The sequence below is a fragment of the Ambystoma mexicanum genome, chromosome 4p, assembly GCF_040938575.1.
Source record: "Ambystoma mexicanum isolate Mex_15411 chromosome 4p, UKY_AmexF1_1, whole genome shotgun sequence".
NCBI lineage: Eukaryota > Metazoa > Chordata > Amphibia > Caudata > Ambystomatidae > Ambystoma > Ambystoma mexicanum.
The window spans coordinates 873696474-873715481 of NC_090927.1; positions in this window are offsets into that span (position 1 = coordinate 873696474).

Here is a 19008-nt window from a genome sequence, read left to right on the forward strand (position 1 = left end):
TCCTTCTATTCCCCCTGCTCTTTTCTTTGCTCCTTTGCTCTTTTTCTTTGTCAACTCGAAATCTTGGCTTTGTTTTAGACTCTTCTCTTTTCTTCACGATTTCTCACAGTGCTTTTAAATGCAGTCTTTTTCTTTTTTAATATTTATCGTGCATATCCTTTTCTTCTATTATTTCAAGATATGAAACATGTTATTGCTTCTCTTACTTCCTCCCGGCTTGATTATTGCTGTGCACTTTTGTTCAGTCTCCTGAGTGCCGCTATAAGTCTAATATCAGTCTTCTCTTTGCTCTTCATCTAGGCCCTTCTGTCACTTCTTCAATCCTTTCTATTTCTTTTCTCCAAGCGATTTCTGTCTTTTTTCTCATGTCCAAGTATCATCTACAAATATATCCATGATCTGGCACCACGCTATCTGTCCTCTCTAATCTCTCAGCCGGTAACATGTCTCAGCTGGTTAAACGCTTGTTGCCGTGATCTGTGCTTGATCTACAGGGTGCAGGTTCAAATCCTGGCAAGGCCAGCTCAGCTTTTTATCCTTCTGAGGTTGATAAATGAGTACCAATTTTGATTGGGTAATAACAGTAATGTATGTATGTATGCCCTATATAAAGTCCTTTACATTAAAGCGCTATATAAAAAAATATATAATCTCCTTGTATTCTCCCTCACACTTTCTTCACTTCGAATCTCTGCAACACCTCCGTGTTCCCAAACCACCTTGTGACACTTCTTGCTTTTGATCTATTTCACTTTTAGCCCCTGGACATGGGAACTTTCTTCCATTACTCGTCTGATCCTTTCCCTCTCCCAATATCTTCTGCTCCCATTTGAAAACGTTAGCTCTCTCTGTCTATATCTTGAATTTGTATCATTATTATCAATTTGTCACTTACGCATGTATTATGTACAATTTCTGATCCTTGTCAAAAGGCAATAAATACGAACAATACAACGTGTGCCTAATATAGTGACTTAGAATGGGTGAAGCAAACCCATTGTCTTCAATGGTGTCTTAGCCTACCGAAAGGCAAAAATAGTCCTCTCTGGCTTGCATGCAGGCCTCCACATGTTCCTATCAATTCGGAATGACAGCTTGAAGTTTACATAGCCCCCCGCCCCTTGGCCACCAGGTCTACTTTTGTTTATCAGGCATACAGATCAGGGAAAGTGGGGGATCACATTTTCAAACCTGATCAGTAAGTGCTGTATTCTGCACAACCCTCCTCTGGCTCCTCTGGCCCTTTCATGTGTTCACATTGATGGGAATGGCAAAATAATATCCTGGGAGTTTGTGGGCGGTTCTGCAGGATGGAGAAACGTCATGTGGAAAAACAGTCATTCTTGTATTTGATTTCCTCAGAAGGGCAAGGTTCATGCTGGCAGTCACTGACACCTACCTCCCTGCACACCATCTTTAAAAGGGAGCAAGATGTCAGAGTGCCTGATTCTGTCCATCACAACAATCAACTGTTCATTAGAGAACCTGATTTTTCTTTATGTCCCTGATGTTGTTAGCCATGCTGATTTCACAAAGGAAGCCGCCAAAGGCATGGGAAAGGTAATGCATGGTGGGAATAAGATCAATTGGACTGCTGCAAGGGCGTTGTAGCAACCTCCCAGCCAAAGGGGAGGCTCAGAATGTGGCTGTTACCAGACGGTAATCACGCTCCACTGAGCCTCCGCAGGGCTGGCGGCCGCCATCTCATCTCGCCCCGGAATGAGGTAAGTCTTCCCCTCCCCCCACGACACATCCACTGAATTCCCCCGCCGTCCTGCCACCCCCCTCTTACCTTCTTTTGTGTCCATTTCGAGAACAGACATGCTGGGAACACTTGTGTCTGTTAGGCAGAATCATATGCAGTGCCCTTAGGGACCACTGCACACAATTACGACTACAAATGGTAGTACAATGTCACCGTTGGTACAAGCCTGTAATACAGAGTAAAGTGGTAGCGATGGCTGAGCAGCCAGACTTATCTCAAGAGCAAATGAGCAGTAATAGAGATTACAAAAAGGACCACAATTACTGTGACTCAAACAAACACTGACTCAAGGTTTCTGGTTAAAAAAATATAAGTACATTTATTTTTAAACCATCTGTTCACAAAACACTTCACTTCTATTAAATAAACCCACACTCTAAATATACTACACACAACCAATTCCACTTGTGCAGATCAAATCAAGGTAAGCACATTTGGATTTGACAGAATGGTGTTGCGAAACAAAGACGTTACCGTGGGTTAATACGCGATCACTTTTTGACAGTAATGACAGTTCGGTCTTACAAAAGAAAAGCGTACCCGCGGGAAGAAATGTAACCAAAGTCAAACACGCTTAGCACATAGAATTAACACAAGAGAATAGTGGATAAAAATCATAGGCCTAGGATCAGAGGACGTGTTCTAAGAGGCAGATAAAGTCAATAGACCTGCTCCAGTGTCAAATGGAGCAGGGGCTCTGTTGTCGAGGATCACACGGTTAAAACAGTTCAAAATTAACGTTGCTAGGAATACTGGATATTGTCAAAGGGAGGAAAAAGTTATAAGACGGAAGAAAGAAAGGACAAGCCTTTGGAAAGGAAAAGGGTTCCCCCCGATTCCTCAAGGTCGACGGAGAGAACGACCAAATGGACACAGTACCTTATTCGTATGAAGAAAGCTGGTGCTACGGCAGTTGTTCCTGGTAGTTCCTGCAGACTCACGGTTCCTGAAGCTTCAGTCATGGTGACAAGAAGGAGGACGAAGCAACAGTGAATAAAAGGTGCGCTTCTTTAAAACAGGAGAGGGTTCCTCTAATGGCTATCCGGACCACTACAGCTCAGTGCAGCGATTTCGACCCAGAAGAGGATTCTATGGCTGTTGAAGGTGAGCTGCTTGATCCCACCAGGTTCAAGGGAAGAAGACTCTGGGCTGGATATTCTCTGTCATTGAAGGGTAGATAGTTCAGAACTGCAGCAGGGCTTTAGCGGGATTTGGGAGTTGCAGCAACCATCTTCTTCTCCGCTTCTCTTCGGTTCTTGCAGTTCCAGTGGCGACTGACTTCCAGCCCAAGAGTCCTGCCTTTTATGCCAAAATCCCCCATTCACACAGCCTGGCTGTCAATCACACAACCGGGGGGTTGTCCAGCCCAGACAACCACCTTAGCCAATCGACACGAAATGCATCTTGGGTCTCCAAGGAGACCCTGTGCAGGGGGTGACTAAACCCCTCCCTCACATTCAGCCCACCTATACACCCAGACGCAAAAGGAGGGCTTCTTCGCAGAAGCCCACCAAAGGACGGCAAAGAAGGCAAACCTGGTTTGGTGTGAAAAGTCAAACACAAGAAGGACTTTAACACAAAGAAATGGTGACTAAACCCGACCGGAGCCAAAAGAAAAAATATTTGGTCAAGCGGGTTTATGTTCGAGGCTAATACAATAGCCTAAAACAGTACCACGTAATATACTAGAATCGCGGTAGAAAAGTTAGGGTAGAGACCACTACCACCAGCCAAGTCTTAATGTTAGAGGGAGCGAAACAAGGCTCCAAGAGGTACAGACAAAAAGGGATACAAGTTAACCCTTTCCAATACTCCATGTAAGATGGGGTGTACTGGGTCTGCAGTTTAAAGTGACTATATAAAGTTAATGGCAACTTTACCTGTTTCTGGGGGACAGTAATCAGCCCCAGAAAAATGGAGTCATGGGGAAGTCTCAAAGACAACCCTGTGTTACTGCACTGAAGGTGCTGTGTAACACACACAAAAAATGGGGCTCATGGAGTGGTGTGGCTCCAGAGCCCAAGATCACACAAACAGTAAACACACACACAGCAAAGACACTGTAAGAGTGGGAAAAAGGTTCACACTGTTACCAGGTGGAAAAAATAAACCCCAGAAATCCAGCAAAGCTGCTGAGGGACCCACTAGGTGAGGGAAATTAGCCATAAATGAGAATTCTCCCTAACAGTGTCCGCAGCACGTATGCTCACGATCTGCGACAGGCGATCATGGAAAGGAAGAAGGGACTACATGTAGCTCATTCTCCCATTGCCATGGTGGACATTTTTTTTGTTTACTTTTTTCAATGTTTTCCTATGGCCACCATGAAAAGGCAAAACAGACTTAATTTTCCCTTACCCGGCTGCCATTTGTTTTACATTTCATTTCGGACCAGAAAAAAATGCCTTTAGTACCACTGTCTCATGGGCCAGCATACTAATAGCAATAGGCCCCTCACTTAGCTCAGGCCTGTAACTATGGGCCACGGGGCATTACCTGAAGTGGTAATCCCCCCCAGCAAGGGGCCTATTGCCTAAATGTGTCCACCAGGACAAACATACCTGAGTGATGGGAGATCCCCAAGGCATCCACAGCAGGCTACAGGTGGGTAAACACGAGAGGGGCGATTTCTGGGCTTTGAATAATCATTACATATTGGGCACAGGAACAAGAGTGCAGGTGTCACGCACAGTCTGCGGAATGGAAATCCCATCAGATGTCATCCAAAATAAATCCCAACAACGTAGTTGCATGCACAAAAATCACATTTCACATGTTCCTTCATACATTACTTAAAATTGCGTCTACTTTTCATTTCATTAACAATATGAACTCAGTATTGACTGGAAATAGCACACTTCATGGTTCCGCAAACAGTATTTGACCATTTGATGAGCTTCTGAGAAATTTGCTCTAATCTTTGTTTAGCTCTGTCAGAATGCTTTTTGGGAATTTCCAGTGTCTCTTGCATCGCCCCCCTCACCTCCCCCCCTCCCCCCCGCAATCCCCAAAACGGTCCTACTTTGGACTTCTTGTTTGGCATCACTTATCACCATATTGTTTTGATGTGCTACAATTTCTGACATGCGGATTCCGATAGACTGGTTGGATAGCTCATGAGTTCTATGCTCACTGCACACTTGGGGCAAGCCTGCACTTTACGAGTTATGATCCTGGGATGGGGCCAACTCAGTCCTTTCCTTTTCAAGGTGAAAAAAGCATACATCGAATTGAGAAACAAAAACAGGTGTTAATTCAGTATTTAGAAGTGGGAAGACTCGGGTATAAATCATCAAGTAAGAACATAAATTATTACAGTATACCCTCGTATTTCTATACATAAATGTGCAAGGTTCTTTAAATTTAGATTTATATAGGAATACACATATATGGGAAAAAGCACACCCTACACCACGTTATGAGAATGTTAAGTTGCCTGGGAGTTCCGTGACCAAATAGAGAAATGAGGCCGCAGGTCGAGTTCTTTTATAAGATCAAGGGTCTCTGAGGCGACTAATACCATTTTGTAACATACGACATGGCGTATTTTATTCCTTAAAATACCTGGCCACACACTGTCATCCCACTTAATAGCTGGCCTCTTGATTAATCTAAAGTAAGAGATCTTCCACCTGCTGAGCCATATGATCAATATAATCTGTTTGGATTTTTTTTTTAAGCACAAAAAACCTCTAATATGCACCTTCCTATGATTTGCAGAAAAAGCAGTTAAATAAAATGCATCGAAAAAAGTTTTTATTTTTTCTTTAAATAAGTAATAACATGCAAAGTTGTGCTCACAAGTGTCAAACTTCAGAAGTGCACATAATAAACATTCTTCCATGAACAGATCCGTGTCTATTAACGGCTGTAAAGTGTCACAGAAAACTAGGAATGAATTTGAAAAGCTTGTCAATGTTTTAATTAAGAGCTGTAGTGGGTTATATGTGAATTGGAAGAATTACTCGTCAAATTCCATTTTACTGCATCATTTTCACTGACATTTCTAGCACGAAATATGGGGGAGAACCCGAGCACCACTCCCCCAACCCCTTTTCCATATGCCTAACAATAACCCACCACTTACCTATTTGGGGTAAAATTAATAAAAACATTGAAGAGTTGGCAAGTGAGCAACAGAGCTAAACATCTTTTCTGTGCTGGCTTAAGCAGCAGGCATTGTGGCATCACAACACAAAGTGTAATAACTGACTACATAGTTTAGTGGTTTCCTTTTCTTTATACAGGCCATTAGCATTGTCAATAGCATGTAATAAGAACATTATTTACAGGCGGTTATACGGGTATTGCAGGCTGCAATGTAATCTGAACTGATTAACATTTAACAATAGGCTAGGACATGAAGCAGTGTGATTTCCTTAAACAAAAGTTGTGGAGAGTATAATTACCTTCCAATAATGCATAAAACACTTGAATGTCATAGTATTTACAGAGTCTACGGTTTACAGTAGATACCTTCAAATATTTGCAAAGAACATCTGTTTAGCAGAGACAGTTTATTCTCAAGTGAAGGTCAGCTTTGCTGAACTGCTTCAATATTTTGAAAAGATAAAATCATGTCAACAATATGCATGAAAAATGCACCTTCCAACTGCATGTTTGGTTCACTGAATCAGCTTCAAAGCTGAACCTGCACTCTAAAGGTCACATCTAGACTTTCTCTTCGCTGCCAGATCCATTGATCTTTCAAATGTCATGAAGTCACATTTTGTTTTACAAATGATATACAAATTGAGATCCGAGGCAAAGGTGCCTTTACACAATTCATCCAACGTTACCACTAGGAAAAGAAATGCTATTTATTTGACTCTGGAATGTCAAAAAATGTTTCTTTCTCGTTTAGGTTTGAAAAGAGCAAATAACAGTTGAGCAGCTGGACACGACAGAATCATGTAAGAAAGTTGTTTAAGGAAAGAACATTTGTCTCTCCTGTGCTAACATGTTCGATGTTGAGAGATTCGATAAAATGTCTTGAGATTGGGGCATGTTTGTCTTGGTGACTTAGAGCAGTAGTCGGAAAAGTTCTGAGGCAACTGCTAGTAAGTTTCCCCCACTGTTTAGTATTCATTCGCTTGATGATGAAGCACTTAGGAACATATTAGGAAAAATGTGTTGCTCACCCAGGTGAACAGTACTGCTAAGAAGTAAGGCCAGCTGCAGTGAGAATACAGAGACATCCCACTAGTGGTTGGAAATAGGTGCATACGAGACCATATTGCAGACCGCTTCAGGAAATACGGTTCCATGTAATAAAGTTGCAGCGAAAAGGGTGTGTTCTGGCCCCCGCAATCCATACAATGGTACACCCCTGCAACCGCCGGATCAATTATAACACACAAGTGGAGCAGGGGACGCCCTGCTCCCTTGTGTGGTATCATGGAAACACTTTTACTGGGTCTAAGCAGAGCCTTTTTGCTGCGCTTCTTATGTGAAAATTTTTCGGCTACCATATTACTGGATACCGGAAATCCTTGATAGATACAGGGGTCCATTCATGGAATTAAATGAAAATTCCCACGCAGAGGTGCCAAAACGTGCGAATGGCAGGAAAAGTGCGAAAATCGCAGTGCAAGTGCGAAAATCGCAGGAAAACCAGCGCACAGCGATTCATGGAAGTCCGTGCGCGAGAAAAACATTGGATGTGCGCTAAAAATGTGCACCGCGCACAGGTCATCCAACAGCGTGCGCCACGGCTGGTTTTGGATGCGAAAATCCATGAATACGCTGTGCGCGGAATCGATTTTAGCGCACGCGGCTGGCGCAGACATTCGCACGGGCACACTGTGCGCCTGTGGCGTGCGCCACTTTTGTGCGAATTTCTATGAATTACCCTGACAGTTGGGTCATGTAGTGCACCCTGAAACCCATGAGGGTGGTCTTCTGTGGAACTATCAAAGGGGTTGGCAAGTATCACCTCGTACTGTCCTGTACAAATCTGGCCTGGGAAACCCAATTGCATCAAGCAGAAAAGTTTCCAGAATCTGACAAGCAAATGGATGTTGCTGTGGTCGGTGCTAGCTAATTATAGTTGATTTTATATGGTTATAGGTGAAAGGATCGAATCAAAAGGATCGAAATGCAATAGTTGAGAGTCAAAAGGACCGGAAAAAAAAGGTTGCATTTTTTTGGGTGGGGGGGGGGGGTCCTCCCCCAAACCCCTGTTTTTGGTATAAAGAAACACTTTTTTTTCATAAACGGGAACCAAAAAAATAAATATATTTTAAAAAAAGGTATTCAACCTTTTATTTCGGTCCTTTTGACTCTCAACTTTTGTATTAGATTCTTTTGTTTTCGATCCTTTGACCGGACACCGTTTTATATTCATAGCATTCTCGGAAAGATGGTGGGGCCAGATTTGCATGAAGCATAACCCTCAGCAAATGAAGTGCCTACTGTCTGTTTTGTGTGGTACAGATTTTACTCCAGTATTATCATCCATACAAAAGGATATGACTGATGTTATAAGAGGTCAATAACAAAAAAAAGGACCCGTCCAAATAGTAAACTTGAAAATTGATGAGCTAAGAAGAGCAGTGAAAAAAAACAAGTAGACCAGATGCTGAATTGGGAAAGAAAATGAAGACTGTGATCCAAGCAAGGAAACACATAGAGCTCACTTGTCTAGCAAGAGGGTAAACGTATGCCGATAATCGAATATTTTAAGGTGCTACCATAGAGATAGAAACATGAGAGCTTAACAGAATAAAGTATGATCTTGAAAGCACCAGTATGGAGGGGGAAAATAGAGACACTGGAACATCTTTTGACAGAATGTCCCAAAACTCTATGTTATAGGAAAAAATATGTGTAGGGATTTCTTCAAGGCACACAAATGTATGCACAGTTGCACCTTTGGCATAGGATATTGTGTGTAACAAAAATATTTTAAAATAATGTATCCTTATGAATGAATGTCAATTTTTTAACAATCCTAAATGTTTTTTTTTAAATACTTCTCATGATAATATTTTGTATGATGATGATTTATGATGTTTAGTACGAGATTTGTTTAAACCAAATGCAAAACAAAAATAAAAATAATAATAAAAAACAAGAATGTGCCAGCTAAAAAAGCCAGAATGGATACATTCAGCGTCTTTATAAATTGGTAAGAGTGGAAAATTGACCCATCCAAGTTGTATGCCTTCATTTCCCACTCTGCACCATTTTGATGCAGACATAAAACAGACTAGGGGCATGGAGAGGCGATACAATCTCCAATGTACCGACCTTCTTCGTCTTGTGTATTTTGTTTCATTTTATGGCTACATGATATTCTAATGCAGATATAAAACAAATAGATTGCTATTGAATTGACATGTGTTAGCACCCATTCCACCCTCTAGGGACGGGAAGCAATATATGAAAATATCTTGTCATGCTAGAATTCCCCTCATATAAGCCAACGAGTATAGGTCTAACATGGTACTATTAGTAGAATGTATTGCTCTGCTCTTAAAGAGCAGTTTAAGGTGATGTATTGGGAATAGTATTATAGTGCCTTGCAAAGCAGAACACACAAGTGCTAGATGCCTGAGTTAATGTGTATTTGCTTGTATTATGCAAAGCAACCTCTCAGTGAGGTGTGTGATTCTATGGGATATGTGCATCTATGAATAACTGAGTAATGCATATATATGAGTATGCTCATCCTCTGAAGTAGACACTACAGAGAGAGAAAGCAAACAACCTGCACGGAAACTGATTTTTTTAGAAGAAGACCATGAAAAATCGATGGGACAAAGAGGAGGTAAAAAACAAGGAGGGGCAACAGGGACAGACTCCGGAGTAAAGGACAAGACGGCACAGAAGACCCGCTCTGGAACCAAGGCATTGTAGAGACATATATGAAACAACACGACATGTCCATTATTAACCTTTCCTCATATCCTCTTTCTAGTGACCATCAAAAAGTATTAAAACTTGGCATTAACTTTTGCACTACCAGTTATTACAACTATGCTGAAACACGAATGGACTTTGATAAATACATGCGAAAAGTCAGGCTAAAAAAGTTTTTTGCCATGAATCCGTCCAAGCAACCAGTACAAGAATCACCGGTGGTGTATACTCCAGTTACCATTGAGGATATGGCCACATTTGGTAATCTCATAAACCTGGGATCAGACTGTGCGACATCTGATGATATTAGAGATTTGGACTGGAATCCCATGAACATATGTACAGATTGGCCAGGGACCAGTCACCTCAGGTATAAATCAGGATTCAATCCCATGTTTAATCCGGGAAACACATAGAAGCATTCCAAGATTTAGTGATTAATGACCTGAAAAAAATCAGGAAGACCAAATGGAGCCACAATGGTAATCTCACCCATTATGAACAGAGTCTTCTAAAACATCTTAGTACATTGCCAGACTGCATCATTAAACCTTCTGACAAAGGTACTAATATTGTTGTGATGAACCGTGCGGATTATATCAAGGAGGCAAGAAGACAATTGAGTGACCATTCCTGCTATGCTAAACTGGAAGAAGATCCCACTGCAGGTATGAATATGAAACTTTTTGACTTTTTGACTTGCTCAATACATATAAAGACAAGGGGCTGCTGGAGGATGAAACGTGCAAGTATTTACACCCGGAGTGCCCTGTAATGCCTACCATCTACTTTTGCCCAAAGTACACAAGAGCATGAGGAAGACCCCTGGACGTCCTATTGTGACACTTTGTGGTGTACTCTATGAGAACACCTCTAAATTTGTAGATGAGACTTTGGTGACCTTTGTGACTACGCTTCCATCTTATTTGAGAGACATCAAAGAATTTTTGAATAAAATTGATGACATTACTTGGAAACCTACATACTTGCTCACTACCCTAGATGTGGTATCCCTGTATACCTCCATAAGACACAAAGATGGCCTGCGGGTGTGTGAATATTTTCTTCACACAAGGTCTATGATCTTCCTATCACACAGTCAAATGATATTAGACATGATCCACCTTTGTCTCACAAACAATTGCTTTTTATTCAACAGAGAATTTTATGTACAGCTCCAGGACACTGCTATGGGGACCACATTTGCTCCCTTACGTTAATTTGTTTATGGGTTGGTGGGAAAGGTTTGTGGTATGGAGTACAGATAACAACTGCAATACAGCTAAAATAATACTCTGGCTGCGGTATATAGATGATTTATTTATCATCTGGGACGGAACAAGTTCTGAGTGGCTGGAATTTGTCATGAAATTGAACACTAATGAATTAAATCTCCAGTTCACAGAGATCCACAACAAGACTGCTATCGTGTACCTAGATATTCTTGTTAAGATGGTTTAGGAAGAACTTGTCACAGAACTCTATAGAAAATCGACAAGTTCGAATATACCGCTTCATGCCAAAAGCAATCATCCCACCTCCCTTAAATGGAGCATACCATATTGCGAATTTATTCGTATCAGAAGTAATTGTACAAAGTTGGAGACATTTGACATAAAATGTGCAGGCATGGCCCTTAAATTCAAACAACGTGGATATCCAAAAAAAGTACTTGAAGAAGCCTATCACGAAGCCAGGGACCAGGATCGCTCCTCTCTTTTAATAACTAAAGTGTTGCCACCATCAGACAAGTGTAATAGTGAGACCCGACTCATCTTCACTTATGGCACCACTTCCCAGCATATACGATAAATCATACAGAAACATTGGCATGTCTTACAGCTGGATGAACACTTGGGAGCGATTTTGGGAGACAGGATGAATATTACTTTTCGACGCTCTATCTCCCTTAAGGATAATCTTGTCTCAAGCTTTATGAGCTCAGCTCATTCACTCCATCCACAGAGCCAACTTGACTCCATACACCCAATGCAGACTTTTATGAGTGCAGGAAATGCAAGGCCTGTCAGTATGCCAAAGATGTCTCCAATTATGTGCATCCCATTCTGGCCAAGAGTATTTCCATCACATCACGAATCACTTGTGACACAGAGTATGTAGTATACGTGCTCGTCTGTCCCTGTGACAAGTGGTATGTTGGCAGTACCATTGGTAAACTTAAGTTGCGCATTCTTCAGCACATCTGGGCCATCAAGAATGTGGATGCAACATACCCTATGGCTTTGCAATTTAAAGAAATACATAATGGGAAGCTGGATGGTTTCACATTTTTTGGCATACACACCATAGCCAAACACCCTAGAGGTGGAAACAGAGAATTGTCACGAAGACAATTGGAAACTAAATGCATCCTGGATCTAGAAACGAAGAAACCCAGAAGCCACAACTTAGATGAAGTACTCTATACCCTTTTAGGAACTTAATGTTGATGTACTTTTTTATCATTAAGATCAATTATAGTAATACAGATGTTCTTCCCTCCATGAGATGCAATTCTTCCTATGCCTTATGTTGTCCACATTCCAAGCTGTACATATTAACTTTGTCCTAAGCCTTGTTTTGTTGCTTAGATTTTTTATTGATGCAATGCTCGGTATCTCTTTTCCTTTTAGTGTCATTCTCTTCTTTTTAAAAATAATCATTTTTGGTTCTCCATTTTCTCTCTCCATTGCATAGTTTCACATTACCCTGGGTCACATAGGTTTATTTTTGTCTGAGGGTTTGTTAGAGCTCGCACTGGTAATGAACAGGAGGAACCTTTATGATTCACATTTTAGGTTGGTTTATAGTGATCATTTTACGTTGACATTTGTCATACCCCTGTCATATCAGAGGATAATATCAGGCTTAGCTATAAGAATTTTGGCACACGGTTTTTTGTCCAATTTTAATTTTCTAATTGTGTTTCTTTGAAAGTGCATAAAGGCTATTAATGTAACTGGATGTTTACATCAGCTCCCCATCTGTCCCCCCTCACTTCTTGCTTTTAATCATATCTTCTTAGATTCCATAACATTGGCAGGCCTTTATTGCTCAGTTTTTAGGGTTGTATAATTATGTTGCTCATTTTAATAAGCTGCCTAATGTTTATATCCTCCAAGGACTGGGCACCAGGTGCCGCACAGCAGGGTCTTCATATATGCATGTAAGATTCTATTAGACTAGAGACGAAAGTATGCACACTTGATTTAATATCTGAGTCTCTGCATTTGTGGCTCCGGTAGTAGCACCATATGGACATAGTTGTCATTGTTTGGCTGTTTTGCACATGTCAAATGTTTACAGCCGATGTTTACAGGCACTAAGCACTTTATTGATTTGTAAATATCTAACTGGGAGTAATTTATCCAAGTTAGATGCTGCTCTGCGTATTTACACCAGTCAGATTGTTTACGGTGCAGTCTTGCACAAGCACCATGCACTTTATTCATTGACGCTTGCATTAGTCCTTTGACACATTTTTTATGAGGGGCCAGCAACATTGCTAAATGTGGACAAACACAGACAATTTCAATGCATAACATTTACATGTGACAGCAGCATTTGTGGGCAGCACAATACAGCGTTCCTCTTCATGCAGAGGTCATTTTTCAATTGTGTCAGCAGCAACTAGGCACAGCGTGACATAGCGTTCCCATGTTCACACAATGTTTGATTTAATTAGAGACACATAATTATGCGGACATTTGTGGCATGCGCGGATAGCCAATAAATGTAAAACAGAAAGAGGTTTTCGATTTGGGGGAATATTTTGCACTAAGCAAAGAATATTCCCGCACTTACATTTGCAAATATTAACCTTGGCAGTTAATGTGTTAATTGATTAAAAGTACAAGCAGTTTGTATTTAACATCCTTTTTTTTTTTTACGGGCTTGAAGCAACAAGGTTATCATTTGCATGCGTTAAAATGTCTGCCATGGCAGAATCTAATGAGCATTGAGGCTTTTATGGAGACACTCTATCTGGAAGGAAGGGATAGAGACTAACGTGCCTTTTAACAGTCACCTCGACTATGTCTGCACTTTCAACGTGATCAAGCGGTCTGTGTTCCGCGAAAAACATCATTTTCTGTAACTTTGCTTGCCATGCTGACTTGAAATAATAAAGGATTGTAGGCTGGATTCATCTTGGTGTACGTGCCTCTTTGCAGAGAGTCACCCGCCTTTCTCTGCTGTTCTTTGGAGTGCATTCCGCTATCTACTTCCTGGTCCCATCACAGATCAGGGCACTGGTTCTTTGAATATATTACACAGCCACGTTAGTGGCTGTGCAGTTATGGTTAAGTTGCTGTTTCCATAGGAAGAGCACTTTTTGGGCAGCTTATAACTTCGCTACCCCTGGGCGAATGTTCACCAAACTTTGCAGAAAAAGTATATGGCCCACTCTGAATTTATATGCAATGCTTGGTGATGTTTGGTCTGGGGGGGGGGGCAAAGTTATATGGGGGGTCCCAAAACGTTTTTTTTCCCATAGACTGAATGGGGGAAAACTTAGCACACAGCTACAGGCCAAACCGCTGGACGGATTTGCACCAAATTTGAGGCAGTGACAGGGGCTTCCCTTTAAAACGATCAAAAAGTATGTCTCTAAAAATTAGTGATATCACGGTCACACTTCCCTGTTCACTCCGTGGAGAAGATTGCAATTGTCTATTCCGGTGCGTGCTGCCCACGACCATGTTGCGCTTTCACCGATTGGTTGTGGCACAGCATGAAGTGCGTCATAATCTTTCGATACTTCCGTCATGTTTACTTCTTTTTCTGTTGAACGCGAACATCGGCACTAACATACCTAAACGAAGAAGGCACCAATGCACTTATAACACTTATGGAACACTGTTTCGAAAGGTGAGCGTTAATGAGACGTGGTAGTAGAAAGTCAAACATTGAAGTATTCTTGTTAGCACTGTCATACGGTACAGTGGGACTTGCTACTCATTGTACGAAATGAATTTACTGCGTCCATTTCACAATAAATAAACAGAATTACTGCGATCAGGCTGGCGTCCTACTGTTTGATATCTCAGCCAGCCACCTGTACTATTTCTTACACACAGCCCTTCTGCACGTGTACGGCAGTAGCGGTTCTCATGAATAGCCACTGATGTGTTGTTGCAAAATGAGAATGTATTTGCATTCGGAGTGAAGGCCACTGCATTTTCTCTTTTCAATATGAGCTCAGTACGGCCACATATTTGTTGACACCCATAAGGGTGCCTTGTTTTTTAACCGTGAGGTACAGGGAAAGAGTAGAAAGAATGTAGGGAGTAACAGTTTGAAAAACATGTTGTTTGATAAGGTTATGCTTCAAAAACGTTTGCACAGATCATGAGAAATTAGTTCCCAAACAGGCAGTCATCCACATACACTAGTGTCTGACTACAGCGAACGTAATGGAGGTGCTCCACATCATGTAAGTGTATTTTTTGCCGCCTACTTACCGAATTGACTTTATGTTTTAGTTTGTAAAATAAAATATATATTTTCCCTAATGATTTACAAGTTTTATGTGCCGTTGCAATTTTTTTCCTATTATGGACAGTGCACATGGTCGCCATTTGTAGGGTGCCACTACATTTCCCCAAATTAAAATAATATTTAACTAAAAAGGTATGTGTTACAATTTTGTTTTGTGCACAGGTTGTGCAGTGATACACGTTTTGCTTCCCCTTCCACCGTGCAGCTACTTCCAAACGATATTTGTATTATTAATAACGACGTTCCAGCTTTCTGTGCCGTTCGATTTATTTTTCCAATTATGGACATTGCACATTGTCGCCATCCCTAGGTTCCCACTAAATTTCCTCCTATTGAACTAATTTTTTTCTGAAAATGTTATGTATTACAACTGTGGTTTATCCAAAGGTGGCGTATTCATACATCTTTTAATTTCCATTTCCTCCTCAGATACTTCCTTCCCTATTGTGATTGTCACGGATTACAGATGCCGAGTGACGGCTTTAACCGACAAATGCAACTGTTCATAACCGGCTGTCTGAGCGTCATAATTCACTGGGATTATCGTGTGGGCCCTCTGTGTCCTTACGCTGCTGTCGCTGTAAGGATTAACATTCCATCCTTTCTGGTGTTGCAGATCACAGCGGTTGACGTCGTCTTGCACATCAATGTGGGAGGAAAACGACTACTGTAGCGGAAACGCGTACTTCCTGAGTGTGGAAAAAAAAAAACGTGACCATTAACATTCTCATTGTCAACCAAAGAGACAAACATAATACTTCTATGGAAAGGTGAATAGTGCCATCTTTTCGCACAGTTCATTGTGAAACAAAACTACTTTACTACTTGCATAGGGTGATGATTTTGCTTAGTTCATTGTGAAATAAAACTACTGGACACATTTTTAAATGTTAGTGTTTTCTTTACAAATGTACTCAATGTGGCATGCTACGTTGCAGGTCGTAATGTGTTCTTTTGTAGGTGCTACATCACGGCATGTACGTCCATATGGATGTATTTGTTTAAGCTGCCAAGGAACGTTATGGAGAAAGGTACTCCATACCACTTGCATTGGCTACGGGAGGGTCAGGCCCATCTCATATGCATTAGTGCCATCAGGCCAATTTCTGTCACTGTTAGCCCAATTTCTGTCACCCAAATGCCCTATGCACAGAAATGTTTGTACAATAATATATGGTTACACCCTCCCAATACACATATCTTCACACCTTTCCACCTGTGTCACTTACAAAATTATGTGTCAAAAGGTGAGTGGTAATGGTGTTGCATCCAGTATTTCTGATGTCATTGCGCTTCCCATCACAGAGTTTGTTTGGCATTTTATGTCAACGTAAGTACATTACGCCTTTGCTGTTTTTACGCACATTTTCACTTAAATAAATGAGTACATGTACAACACATGTATGTAAATGTAATTGACAACGACTGAAAATCTTTGTTGTGCATGTGATAGTCTTTTCAAATTTAACAAGTGTCGTAATGTACATAACAAATCAACGGTACAGCTTCCGTCTCTAAGGGGTAGCCTCTATGTATGGGTAGTAGCCACAGTGTTGGGCATTTGGCTACTGGCCTTCACTGCGAGGGAGAAAACATTGCATTGAGGTCGCCATGTCCACCAGGCACTGCCTTTCTGGTAAAGGTCTTGCTCATAACCACACATTTATCAAGGAACATAAATGTGGTGCTGCCATAACGGTAACACCGTTTCTTTTTTGCTTTCTGCAGCCTGCAATGGAAAGCGAAGAAGGCTTTCTATCCAATGCCTGTCTTCCCTTTGTATGGTGGCCATCTTGAAAAAGGATTTGTTTTCTTCAGCCGGGAACACCGGAGGCGTTCCGGTTGAAGACAAAAAATCCTCTTTCTTGGTACCACGGATTACTGCTGTAAAATCTCGATTGCCAATGGCATTCATTCCCCACTCTTTGGGGAGGAATGGGGGTGAATGATCCAGAAACATCAGTATGCACTCTTGCTTATATTGTGTTGCACACTTGCATTGTAGAGTTCTGCGCCGGAAATTTTGCAGTTAGAAGTTCTTACAAGAATACCCAATGTACTTTCGCACTATCAACCAGTTACACATGTCATTGTGAAGTGTGTATGACTGTTCGAACACGACCCCATGCTGTACGTCAGCATATGATAATGTGGAATTCTTCGAAAGGTGGGCAGTTACTTCAAATGTTCCTTTACAGTCGTATGCTTATGTATTACTATTAGAACCCTGCAGTGCCTTAAGGGGCACTACAAATCGAGCCGGGGCTCATCCAGGGGGCGTGGCCTAATGGTGGGGTCCTGCTGGCCCATTAGGCCATGCCCCCTTGACAAGCCCCAGCTCAATGGGCTACTGGCACCCCTGCCAGGCAGCCTTTTGCAGAGATGAGCATCCTCTCCCCCTGTGGGGGAGATGATGCTAATCTTCGCATTTATTTTGTATAGAATTTCCTGGCAGGGGACTGCGCCTCGCCTATTCATCCTTAATGGTGGTGCTGCCCCTCGCCGCATGGGGAGGGGCAGCGTCACCATTAAGGCTAAAAGGGAGAGGCCACTGGAAGCAGAGGCCTTTTTCCTAAAGACTGAAACTCCCGCAAATCCGCGGGAGATTCAGTACTTAGAAAGCAAGGCCTCTGCTTCCAGCGCCCTCACGTTTTCTCCATTGATTAAAGGGATGCCTCGCAGGTGCGGCGCCACCATTACAGCTGAAAGGCCTTTTTTTCTGAAGCCTGAAGCTCTCGCACACGAGCAAGAGCTTCAGGCTGTAGAAAAAAATGCCTTTTCGTGTAGTGGCCGGGGCTGCCAGGGGAGATTAGTGGGCCCCGGCAGGGCCCCGCCTCAAAATGAAATTTTGGAGCCTGCCGGGCCCAGTCCCGGCAGGCCCCGGCCCACTTAAAGCCCTGGAACCCTGATAAATGTAGTCAAAATTTTTTGTTAAAGTAAGGTTATGATGCATTTATACTACTAAAAACTTATGGCATTCAGTTAAAAAAAACTTTGTTACAGGGACGTTAGGGTTACGTTGCCCTCCCAAAAACCTGTAAAATTCACTACAAAAAAAAACTTAACGTTGAGGGGACGTTATGGTTAAGTTGACCTACGAAAACAATTTTCACCCTCCCCATTGTGGTTCAAATTAAAAACGAAAAACCCCTGAAATTCGGCAGTTATGGCAGACTGAGCCCCCTTACTTGCCATCACCACTGTGCACTGCTAACGCTAACACCCAGTACATGAAAGCTGTCCTCTCAAATGTCACTGATGGCATCACTGACAACATCACATGTTTAGCCTTTGTTTTTGTTGCCTGCCATATATTTATTACATGGACGCGTTAGCGTCCATGTAGTTATGGTTAAGTTAGTGTTTCCATAGGAAGAGCAATTTTTGGGTGGTTTATAACTTCGCTCCCTCTGGACGAATCCTCACCAAACTTTGCAAAAAAAGTATATGGCCCAGTCTGAATTTGCAAAGTTTGGAGAGGTTTGGTCCAGGGGGGGCAAAGTTATAGGGGGGATCCCAAAACTTTTGTTTTTTCCTATAGACATAATGGGTAAAAACTTTGCGCACGGCTACAGCCCGAACCGCTGGACGGATTTACACCAAATTTGCGGCAGGAGCGGCGGCTTGGTCCAGAACTCGTGCTTTTGGTTTAAATCCTTCCAGTAGTTTTTTTAAAAAATGACCAAAATGTAAGGCAAACAAATTAGTGATATCTGTGTTTGCTTCACGGACGGTCTTCCCTGTTCGCTCCGCGGACAGCACCCCGATTGGCCCATGGGCTTGCGTCATGTCCGCGGACATGCAACGTGTTCGCTGATTTGACGGCATGGGGCGTGGAGCGCGTCAGATTTTCTGTGGCGCCTGCCATCTTGTATTCGCCG